Raw genomic sequence first — 11637 nt, forward strand, 5'->3', positions numbered from 1 at the left:
AGGGCAATAGCTGAATTACCAGTGAATCTTAAGGAGAGGGAATGATCAACAGAGGCTTGTTGGAAACCATAAGAAAGAAGGAAAGAAGAAAGGCGAGTGAACCATTGTTTGCTTGCTTGTTTTAGACCGTATAAGGAATGCTGGAGACAACAAACTTGGTGTGGATTATCAACAGAGAGACTCAGAGGAAGTTGCATGTGTACCTCCTCATTGAGCTCGCTATGAAGAAAGGCATTGTTGACGTCGAGTTGTCATAGATGCCATCCATTGAGGGCTGCTAGGGCTAATAGGAAGCTTTGCCACGGGTGAGAAGGTGTCCAAGAAATCCAGTCCCTCTTTTTGTGTATAGTCCTTAGAAACAAGGCGTGCTTTATACTATTTGATAGAGCCATCGGCGTTGTACTTAATCCTGTATACCCAGCGACATTCGCTGGCAGCTTTATGAGGTGGTAAAGTAGTAAGAGTCCAAGTGTTGATCATTTGGAGAACATGTAACTCATCTTGCATTACTTTAAGCCAACAATCATGACGAGAAGCTTCAGCATAGGAAGTGGGTTCGATAGGAACAGAAATGGACATAATGAAATGACGATAAGATGGAGAAAGATGAGAAGAAGATACAACCGAGTTGAGAGGATACCAAACATTGGTCGAGGTGGTAGCAGTCATTGAAGTGAGAAAATGATGATAATCTCGAAGATAGGTAGGAGGGTGTTTATCTCTGGATGAGCGTCGTAAGGTTGAGGGTTGATGATTATCAATGTGGTTAGTGGGTACGGGTGAGGAAGAAGCAGGTGAAGGGAAAGGCTAAAAAATGGTATGATTATTTGTGAAGGGTGTTGGAGAGGGAGAAGAGTTATTTGTGTGGGAAGTTTATGTTTCATGGAGAGAAGGAAAATGGTTTTCATAGAAAACAACACGGTGTGATGCGGTAATATTGTGGGAATGCAAATCATAGACCAGATAACCTTTGGTATGAGGTTTGAAACCAAGAAAAATGAATGGGTGAGCTCGTGGGTCAAGTTTTTGTCTATGGGCTTTGAGTGTGCTGATGTAACACAACATCCAAAAACAGGAAGATTAGAAATATCACATGGGTTACCATGAAGATTTTATAAGGTGATATGTTTTGTAGAAAAGGAGTAGGAATGCAATTTATTAAGTATGCATCATGAAGCAAAGCAAAAAACCAAAAACTGTGTGGAAGATTAGCCTAAAATAGAAGAGCTCGGGTTACATTCAAAAGATGTTGGTGTTTACGTTCCATGATTCCATTTTGTTCAGGAGTTTCAACACAAGTTGTTTGATGAATTATTCCTTTTAGGGCATAGAAATTATGCATGGAAAACTCAAAATCATTGTCAGTTCTTATAGTTTTCATTTTGCTATTAAACTGAGTTTCAACATATGCAGTAAAATCTATAATGTTTTTACGTGCTTTAGCTTTTGTATGCATGAGATGAACCCAGGTAAATTGAGAATGATCATCTACAATGGTGAGAAAGTAACAATGGCCATGCAAGGAAAGCTTTGAACATGGTCCTCATATGTCTATATGCAGAAGATCAAAGCAACGTGATGCACATGAATTGCTAGAAGGAAAAAGCATCTTTTTATGCTTTGCGTGATGACATGTATTACACACAAAATTCTTATTATTTCGCAAGAAAGGATAAGAGGACTGCATGAATTGTAAGTGCTCAAAAGATGGATGCCCCATGCGAAAATGCCAAAGGTCTATAGGAGTGATGTTATATTTCGGGTGGGTGATGGCAGATTGCATAGTGTGTGTTGCTATATGGTTTGGTGTAAGATGGTAAAGCCCGTTTCTCACTTCAACTATACCAATCCTCGCTTGAGTTTTCGTATCCTGTAATATGCATGAAGTGGAGAAGAAAATGAGTTTACAGTTATTAGAGGAAACAAGTTTGGATATTGAAATGAGGTTAAAAGTAAACGATGGAATGTAAAGAACGTATGATAAAATTATTGAAGCTGAAAGATATATATCACCTGAATGGGTAGCAGTAACATGATGACCATTTGGTAATTTGACCATAATGGGAGGGTTGATTTGATTATAGGAGTGAAAGTGAGTTAGTGAAGATGATACATGATCAGTTGCTCCGCAGTCTAATATCCAATAGGTGAGTGTGTGTGTGTGTGATTTACAAAAGGCAAGGGTTTACCCGTGATTGATGCTGGATCAATAGAGCATGAAAAAACGGAGGCAACTTGTTTGACACTAGACAAAGTAGATGCTGAGTTCCCATGAGATGGTTGTTGGATTAAAGCAAGCAATGCCTTGTATTGCTCGGGTGAAAAACGAACTTCTTGAGACTCGTGATGCTGCGTTTGGTCATCTATGACTTTGCTATCAACTATCACTATGTTGTTTGTAGTGTTCCTTGTATTGGAAAACCTGTATCCTGGGGGGAATCCATGCTTTCTATAACATCAACAGTGTGTCCGCTTTTCCCACAATGAGTGCATGTCTTTTCATTTTTGATATTGCTTGCTTTTCTTCTCCCATCATAATTGGAAGGAAGACCATGCTTTTTGTAACACACGTTCTCTGTGTGTCCAGTTCTTCCATAGAAATCACAAGTGGACTTTACGGCATTGATCAGACTTCCCTTAGGTTCAAGATTGATACCTGCCATGAGATTATTTCCTAATAATTGTCGTTCTTGTTGTGATACATACGAGAAAATCTTCGATATCATAGGAAATGGATCCATAAGTAGAATATGTGATCGAACATTGCTATACTGTTCATTTAAACCATGTAGAAATTGCATCGCTGTATTTGTAGAAGCAAGCTTCATGATGAATCAAGATTAATTCAAAGAGTTTTGATGATAACAAAGATGATGACAAAAGCTCAAAAGTCAAGAACACTTCATGATGATCTCAAGAATCAAAGAATGAGTTCAAGATTGAATCAAGAACACTTCAAGGTTCAAAAGGAAATTTGATTTCAAGAATCAAGAATCAAGTTTCAAGATTCAAGTTCCATGAATCAAGATCAAGATTCAAGACTAAAGATTCAAGAATCAAGAGAAGACTCAATCAAGATAAGTATTAAAAAGTTTTTTCAAAAACTGAGTAGCACATGAATTTTTCTCAAAAACCTTTTACCAAAGAGTTTTACTCTCTGGTAATCGATTACCAGATTGTTGTAATCAATTACCAGTAGCAAAATGGTTTTAAAAAAAAAGCCTTCAACTAAATTTACAACGTTCCAATTGATTTCAAAATGTTGTAATCGATTACAATGATTTGGTAATCGATTACCAGTGTGTTTGAACGTTGGAATTCAAATTTAATTGTGAAGAGTCACATCCTTTCACAAAAAAGCTTTGTGTAATCGATTACACTGATTTGGTAATCGATTACCAGTGATAGTTTTTGAACAAATCAAAAGATGTAACTCTTCCAATAGTTTTCTACTTTTTCAAATGGTTTTTTAAGTTTTTCTAAAGGTTATAACTCTTCTAATGGTTCTCTTGACCAGACATGAAGAGTCTATAAAAGCAAGGCTTTGATTTGCATTTCTATGTACTTTTTCAATTCATTCTTTAGAAAACAAACTTTTGCCAATTGATTTCTGAGTCTCTTTGAACTTTTTCTTCTTCCTTTGTCAAAAGCTTTCTAAAGTTTTCTAGTTTTCCAAACCTTGAAAACAAAACTTGTGCTATTCATCTTTTTCATTCCCTTCTCCCTTTGCCAAAAAGAATTCGCCAAGGACTAACCGCCTGAATTCTTTTTGTGTCTCTCTTCTCCATTTTCCAAAAGAACGAAGGACTAACCGCCTGAATTCTTTTGTGTCTCCCTTCTCCCTTGTCAAAGAATTCAAAATGACACAGTCTGAGAATTCTTTTGATTCTTCCCTTTCCCATATACAAAAGATTTCAAAGGACTAACCGCCTAAGAATTATTTTGTATCCCCATTCACAAAGTTTCAAAGGTTTAACCGCCTGAGAACTTTGTCTTAACACATTGGAGGGTACATCCTTTGTGGTACAAGTAGAGAGTACATCTACTTGGGTTGTTGACTGAGAACAAGAGAGGGTACATCTCTTGTGGATCAGTTCTAGTGGAGGGTACATCCACTAGGTTGTTCAAAGAGAACAAGGGAGGGTACATCCCTTGTGGATCTTTGCTTGTAAAAGGATTTTTACAAGGTTGAAAAGAAATCTCAAGGACCGCAAGTCGCTTAGGGACTGGATGTAGGCATGGGTTGTTGCCGAACCAGTATAAAAACTCTTGTGTGCTTGTCTCCTTCTTCCCTACTCTTTTAATTTCCGCTGTGCACTTTAATTTCCGCTTTTACTTTTGGTTAAGTTTCTTTTCTATCCTTCATTTACTTAACAACATAGTAAAAGCCTTAGAAGAGTAAATTTTTAATTAGTAAAGGTTTAGGAATAATTAATTCAACCCCTCCTTCTTAATTATTCTGAGGCCACTTGATCCAACAGTATCTTCGAGTTTTCTTTGTGCAATGATAGCAAGAGCAGAACAGGTACATTGCACAGTACAAGAACAAATAGGATCTGGCCTAAAATTCTCTATTTCATCCCATACAATGCGTAATTTGGTGAAATATTCAGTAATAGAAAGATCACCTTGTTTCATTGATGATGCCTCTTGTTGAACATCAAAGATTCGAAGGAGATCACCTTGCGAGTATCGGGATTTTAGATCACGCCATATTTCTTCCGCTTTGTCCATCCATAGAGTACTCTATCTAATGGATGTAGATACCGAATGCACGATCCAGGATACGACTATGTTGTTGCAGCGAGGCCATGCACCATGCGTTCGATCTGTTTTTGGTGGTTCAGGTACGCTTCCATCGATGAATTCCACCTTATTTTTGGCACTCAAAGCTGTCATCATCGATCTGCTCCTTGAATGGTAGTTAGAAGAGTGTACAACTGGGGATACAAGAGCTACTGCTGGATTCTCGCTTGGATGAAGGTAGAGGCAACTATCCATGCTAGGTGTTTTCTCTACTCTCTCACTCATGGTTGATAAAGGATAGAAGAGGATAAAGGGAAGATATCGAGTGTACAGCAGAGCTCTTCAAAGATACCATAACAAAATGAAATAAAGCCATAGAGATTGAAAAGTCAAAACAGCAAAATAACCAAACCAGCTTGCTTTATTGATGAAGGTGAGGTGATATATATACACTGATGAAAGAAAGAAAGTTGGCGGTTAGTAACAGAAAGTAGTTACAACAAACAGAAACTATTCCTAATCTTGTCGGATAGCTAAGAATCACTAAATACATGATTTTCAATGTAAAATAATTAGAAGATGCAATATCAAAGAAACATACTTATAATGTTCCAACCACCCTATTTGTCTTTGCTTCAAATTGATCCCCAAAACATGATTGAGCCAAGCCAAATCAGATATTTTGGGGTCTAAAATATTCATCCAGTAAAATATTGCTAGTTTTTAGATCTCTATGAATAATTCTTAATCTAGAATCTTGATGAAGATACAAAAGTCCTCTAGCAATACCACGAATAATGTTGAAACGCTTACACCAATTTTAACAATTTTAATATGTTTTTAGCCCGATTGCATGTGTTGATTGATCCATATAATAAATAACATGTATATACTTACTTTGATTCTCAATTGTCAATATGCATACACATGTGTTTATTAATCCAAAATTATTCACACCGTCAATGATTCCTACATTTTTCTTCTCATTTCCATTGCCATCTTGATCTGGAAGAAAAAGCATGATTAGTCAACTACTATAAACAACAACTTTACTGATTGAAGCTTAGAAAGTGAATCTAGTTTCTATATCCAAAGTTAGGGAGAAAAACATTATATTATTATTTAATTTGGAAAATAAAAGCCATATAATAACATGTATTACTAGTAGCTTTGGTTACAGTTGCTAACAAAATCTTGTAACCCAAAGATCTTTCTTTCAATTCTTTTCTCCACTTGAGCATAATCTTTCTAGCTGCCATAATAGAATGTGTGTTTAACTCACCTTTGAATGTTCTCATGGCTTTACGTACTCCATGCTTTTCCCTTAGAATAATGCAATAATCAACAAGATATCAAATAGGAAAAGAAAACAAAGAAATCAAATGCAAAAATCAAAATTTTAATAAAATGACCGAGTACCTAATTCTGAAGCAGGGACTTGATAAACTAGTCTCCTCCCCATTGAGAGAATTTCCTCATGTCATCTAATGTATGAATCCAAAGTAGACAGCCACTTCCTCCATCGTGGATATCTAACCTTGCATATACTGTACAACAACAGTTTTCAAGACATGACCTGGGACATGCATCAAGGTTCATAGTCTTAATAAACCATGATGAAGATGTGTCTGGTAATTTCAAGTTTGTGTACTTCAAGAAGCCATCTGATAACTGTTTTCACAATTTGATTTATTCCCTGGGACACAACCGTCAACCAAATTCCTATAATTCATTGATCATGAGACTTGGGAACATAACCTCTCAGGCATTCACAAGTTGGATGGCTACCATATAATTGCAAATAGAATTTTCACCACAAAAGGCATAGTTCTCGCATTGATCCACCTCCCCCAGTTGTGATGGTTGGCTATGTACGTGTTTGAGTGGTCCAACAGAAATTCTGAAAAGCGCATGAAGTAGCCAGTCTATATATGCTGAAGACTGATCTATCTGAAAGAAACTCTAACAAAAATTGGAGGGAAAAATCAGTTTCAAGAATGATCTTCTCATACATCCACTGAATGTTTACAAGATTAGCTATATAAACAAGCTAAACTAGAGTTAGTTGTGACTAACTATAAAACTAACCAAAAAACAAAAAGTTAATAACTAAGCTAACAAAATTAGTTGCTAACTAATGTTCAAAATGGAAAAAAAAGAATACAATTGTTGTAGAATTTGTGTAATCCTAATACCTTCTCTCAAGGTTGGCATGTATATTAACAAGGCCCAACTTGCGCATATTCTGCTGGAAAGGATTAGGATACAAGGCCTTAGTGAACACATCAACTAGTTGACATCGAGAAGGAACATGGGACAATAGAATGAGACCTTCTTGAATCTTGATATGAATCAAATGACAATCTACTTCAATATGCTTATTTCTCGTGAAAGGAGGGATTCTTGGCAAGCTGAATTGCAGACTCACTATCAGAAAAAGTGCAAATAGGAATATAAAGATCATCCCAAAGGTACTTGAGTCACTGTAATTCACAAGCAAGAGAAGCAAGAGCTCTATACTCAGCTTCAGTAGAACTCCTAGAAACTGTGGTTTGTTTCTTAGCTTTCAAAGAAATCAAGGATTTGCCAAGAAAAATTCAATAACCTAATTTTCTGCTAATTGGACATGTTACCCAATCTAAATCAGAGAAGGCTTGGATCTTCACGTATCTCCAAATCCTTAAAGCAGCTTGTAGGTGAGGAATTCTAGGCAAGGAATTAAATTGTTTGACTTGCTAAACAACAAAAGCAATGTCTGGTCAAGTTTTGGTTTAGTAAAGGAGTCTTCCAAATTGGCTAAAAGAAGCATTAGCAGGAAAATTGGCTGGCTTGCAACCAATAAGACCAAATTTAGAAAAGATTTCCAAACAATACTTCCTTTGATTAAGAACCAAACCAACCTTAGATCTTGCAACCTCAAAGCCTAAGAAAAACTTCAAATCACCCAGATCTTTAATGTGAAATTGATCATGAAGTTATTGTTTGACTGAATTGATTTTAGCTAAATTATTTCCAGTAAGTATAACATCATCAACATAAAATAATAATGTTGTAAAAGAAGAAGCAGTTTGCTTGAAAAAAAAGGAATACTTTGAAGTACTCTGAACATAATCGACTTGAAAGATAGCAGAAGACAACTTCTGATTACATTGCCTACTAGCTTGCTTCAATCCATACAATGATTTCTACTATTTACATACAAGGCTAGGATAAAAAATGTTCATGCCAGGTGGAGGTTTCATGTAAACCTCCTCATGAAGGTCTCTATGTAGAAAGGCATTATCCACATCAAGCTGCTGAGGATACCAATCGTTGGCAACAACAACAAACATAAGAAACTGCACAGTAGTCAACTTGGCAACTGGTGAAAAGGTTTCAAAAAAATCAACCCCCTCTGTTTGTGTAAAACCCTGAGCCACCAACCTAGCTTTATATATCTCCAAAGTACCATCTGCCTTATACTTAACTTTGTAAACCCCTCTACAACCCACAAAAGGCTTTCCTGAAGGAAGCTTAACCAAAGACCATGTTCTGTTAGCCTGAAGAGCTTATAGTTTTGTCATCATAGCCTCTCTCCAACAATCAAGTTTGTTTGCCTCTTTAAAGGAATGTGGCTCACGATGAGTAGAGATGGACAAGCAAAAAGAAGTATGATTAGAAGAACACTTAAAATAAGAAAAAAAGGATTGCAAAGGATAAGGATTTGTAAAATAAGGAGAAGAATAAGATGAAATAGTGCCACAATAGTAATCACACAAATAACCGAGAGGTGTTTTGAGTCTAGTAGAGAATCTGACAGGATCTGCAGTGATTGGAAATATGTCATTATTAGAAATATATTTAGTAGAAGAATTAGACAAAGGTTCTAGTACTTGATTCTAACCAGATAAATGTTGATGAAAATATTGAGTTTGAGTAGAAATATCAACATCAACAAGAGAGTCAAAATTGGAAAAATCAGAAGAAACACCATTGAAAGTACCAATATTAGTGTTGGCAACAGTAAAAGGAAAAACTTTCTCATAAAAGATCACCTTTCTTGAAACAAGAAAATAATAAGAGTAGAGATTAAAAAGAAGATAGACTTTTGTACTAGTCTGGTAGCAAAGAAAAATGCATTCAGAAGCCCTTTTATCAAATTTAGTTTTGCCTAAATCCAAAGTATGTGCAAAAGCCAAACAACTACAAGTTTTGAGGTTTTGAAAAATCAGGTTTAGAACCATAAACAAGTTGAAAAGGGGATTTGTTATGATTTAAAAAGGAGGATGGCAGCCTGTTGATAATATAGACAACATGTCTAATAGCATAAAACCAAAAATGAATAGGGAGTTTAAATTGACACAACAAAGCACGACCAACATTTAAAAGATGCTAATGTTTTCTCTCAGCAATGCCATTCTGATGAGGACTCTCAGAACAAGATGTCTCATGAAAGATTCCATGTGTGGAAAAAAAATTTGTTAAAAAGAACTCCCTTCCATTATCTGATCTTCATTTCTTTAATTTTTACTGGAAATTGGTTCTGAATGAGGAGAATAAAATTTGGAACTACAAATTTAACCTCAACTTTTGTTTTTAGTAAGTAGATCCAAGTGAATCTACTAAAGTCATCGACAATTGTTGTTAGTCGTCGTTTACGACTAACTTTTGTATAGAAAATTTTTCCAAAATGTATGTAAATCTCCCAATTTATGGTTCTTTTTGGTAGGATTGTAAATAAAATTGCTTTGTTTTGATCTCTGCTCAGTAGAAGCCTTTTTACATGGAAATTAATGTTAAATTTTCTTTCATTTCAGGCAAAAAGGAGCTATTTTGATGAAGTGCCAAAGGAGCCATCGCGCTAAGAGAGCTCAATGCGCTTAGCGCGCATCAACGGCTAAAGGAGAATCTGGAAAGACATCTGCTATGCAAGCACGCTTAGCGCATTATCAGCTCGCTAAGCGAGTCGTCTGTCACTTTCTAGGCTTAGCGCGAGATTGACGCTAAGCTCAAATTCACTTACTCGTGCTAAATGCGAGAATGGCGTTATCAGGAAGCCCTTTTTAAGCCCGATTTGCATAAAATTGAGAGGGGAGCCAAGAGAACTATTCACTACTCAGAGGCCTGAAGAGTGTGAATTTCAGAAAGCGTAGAGCAGAGCAAGGGGCCAAGTTTTCATCTTTTAGGGAGATTAATGAGTTTTTGAGTGATTGTGAGACTGCTAGAGGTGGAGGAGACATGCCCCACTCCTTTATAAGCAAGAAATTTCTCTTGATTCTTCTTCTTCAGTGTAAAAGGAGCTTCCTTGCCATGAATGGCTAAAATCCTTAGTTGGGGATTCTTATTGAGTAGTTGATGTAAACTCTTTTTCATATCTAATTAAGGTTGTTTTATGTGTTCACTACTTCTATCTATGCTTATTGTATGCATGCTTGTGGCTTGATCACCCATTTGTGTGTGCTGTTAGGGACTTTAGCATTGGGAAATGTATTGTTTCCTTAGAACTTGATAGAGCAGGGACTGAATAACTGCATTGCTAGGGATAGTGCGCAGGGTTTTAGTTTTCTTTATTATGATGTGAGTATAATGCTGTTTAAATTAGGCTAAGTTCAACAAGAGGGATCTGTAAAAGAAGTTTGATTTAAATTAGTCCAAACTCTGGAGGAATTGGTGTTTGGTATTTTTGTCCTTAGCATAGAACACATGAATATCTTTAATTAGAAAAACATCTTTAATTGCATCAACTTACTCAGTAGGAGGACCCAACGCCGTTAGATATCTGTTTTCACACTTACTTGTTCTCATTTATTGCTTTTACTTAGGATAGAACATACTTTTGCTTTAATTCACAATCATTAATTTCTGTTTGCAAATGCCTGCTTACTTAACACAACTTTGCTAAATGAATAAGTTCCCTGTGTTCGATACTCGGTTCATTCCGTTTTAATTATTTTACTTGGTGACCCAGTGCGCTTGCCGGTAAGACCACTCCCATATAAAAACAAGTAATACCAATTTGGAAGAGGGAGTAAACAAGTATTCTGGTTGAACAAGTAATTTTGGCGCCGTTGCCGGGGAACTTTTTCCATTTGGAAAGTCTAGTTTAGTTTAAAGGCATTAATTCATTATTCTTTGATTTATTAATTTTTGTTTTTGTTAATATTTGTTTAGTTTAGAATTTGTCTTCTTCTTGAATTGATTAACTGCTTTTCCTGTTAGTGTTTGCATGCGTAGATCTTCTGCAGGTGAATTGGTTCCATTGGATTTAGAAATTGAAGCCACCTTTAGAAGAAACAACGCAGAAAGAAAAAGAAAGCTTTTGCACGACAGAACAGTAGCACCAATCCTGGACGACGTTCACTTTTCTGAGTCATCATCTTCTAATTCACCTACATCCAGGGAATCTGAAATAGCAGAATTTGAATCCGAAGTCATGGCTGAAGAGCAACCTCGACGAGTGACCTTGGAAGATTACTCAAGAACTTCGGTGCCGCAACATTTCTCTACAAAACTTAACTTACCCACCTTCATTGATACAGCTAATACAGAGCAATTTGTTTCATGGTTTACCAAATGAAGATCCATACTCACACTTGGCAACGTATATTGAAATTTGTAATACTGTCAAGCTTGCCAGTGCACCTGAAGATGCTATTAGGTCCAGCCCGCTTTCATTTTCTTTATCTAGGGAGGCCAAGAGATGGTTGTATTCATTCAAAGGCAACAAATTAAAGACCTGGGATGAGGTTGTTGAGAAGTTTCTAAAAAAATATTTCCCAGAGTCTAAAACTGCAGAGGGAAAAGCTACAATTTCTTCATTCCATCAGTTTTCCCGATGAATCTTTGAGTGAGGCATTAGAAAGATTTCATAGCTTGCTGCGGAAAACTCTACTCATGGTTTTTCAGAGCCTA

This window comes from Glycine soja, chromosome 12, assembly GCF_004193775.1.
Source record: "Glycine soja cultivar W05 chromosome 12, ASM419377v2, whole genome shotgun sequence".
Lineage (NCBI taxonomy): Eukaryota > Viridiplantae > Streptophyta > Magnoliopsida > Fabales > Fabaceae > Glycine > Glycine soja.